This window comes from Gavialis gangeticus, unplaced genomic scaffold (genome assembly GCF_001723915.1).
Source record: "Gavialis gangeticus isolate Ggan-Ray unplaced genomic scaffold, GavGan_comp1, whole genome shotgun sequence".
Lineage (NCBI taxonomy): Eukaryota > Metazoa > Chordata > Crocodylia > Gavialidae > Gavialis > Gavialis gangeticus.
Genome location: NW_017729034.1, coordinates 10,692,269 through 10,693,439, shown reverse-complemented (window position 1 = coordinate 10,693,439; position 1,171 = coordinate 10,692,269).

Below are 1,171 nucleotides of genomic sequence, written 5' to 3'. Positions count from 1 at the left end.
AATTCTCCCTGTGATCACTGTATAGCCCTAAATAAAGAAAAGCTGGCTCTGTCAGTTCTGATTCAACCACAACGCAAAGTTTGATTTCTTCCACAATAGGAAACAACAGGTGCGAGACAGCTAGGTGGAGGGGAAGGGGTGAATGTTGACCTCGTGATAGAATGTAGCTGGTAAGCTGTAGAGAGATTACCAGAAGTTATGGAATGGCAGGCAGGTTATAATGTGCCATAAAGCCAATGTCTATATTTAGTCCATGATTTTTTGTATCCAGTAGATCTATGAAGTGAAGTTCATAGGCTTGTCTATGAAAAGTGTTTTGTAAATTCCCTTTGAGGATTAGAACTGAGAGACTGGAGACAGAGTGGTTGTCTCGTGAGAAGTGTGCACCCACAGGTAATTAGTATTTTTGTCTGTGATAGATTTTTGGTGTGCATTCATTCTGGTGCACAGTTGTTGTTTGGTCTCTCCTACATATTTTCCATCAGGGCATGTGGTGCACTGGATAAGTATGATGGGGCAGTCTCCCAGGCCCAGTCACAGTACTAGTCTGCCCACCTATCTAGGGCAGTCTGCCCGGTCTCTCCTGCCACACCTTTGATGTAAAGTAAAACGGTGTTACAATAAGCAAGAGGCTTCCCATTTTAATACCCTGATGCCAGGGGGTTCTGTACACTACTCCAACCTTCCTTTAACATGTCCCATGCCTCGCAGATGTCATCCTTTAGTTGCTCTATGCTCTGGCTCAGGTTGGGCCAAACTCAGCACCTTCCTAGGCCTCACACATACATCCTCTCTCTTCTTGCCCTAATGGGCCTCATTCACATGAGCAGCTCTCACAGGGCCACTTGCACTCTCCCCACTCTTACTGGGCCTCCTACTCGCTGCCCCACACTGGACCACACTCAGCCTGCCCTGCTCGCTTGAGCAGGTCCTATAGGCCATCAGGCTTGCCAGCTCGCACCCTCTGGCCAGCCAGTGCTCAGCCTCTTGGGCCTTCTTGTGACCCTCATCTGCACAGTGACTAGCCAATTTGCCTTGCCCTGAGCAGAGTTCTGACCTGAGCCGCTCTCTGGGTAACTCATCACTCTTACTCCTTGATTAGGGCCAATTGCTTGCCCACTCGACCTAGGGGTCGCTTGTAACCTCAGGCATCCGAGGACTCACCTGGGCC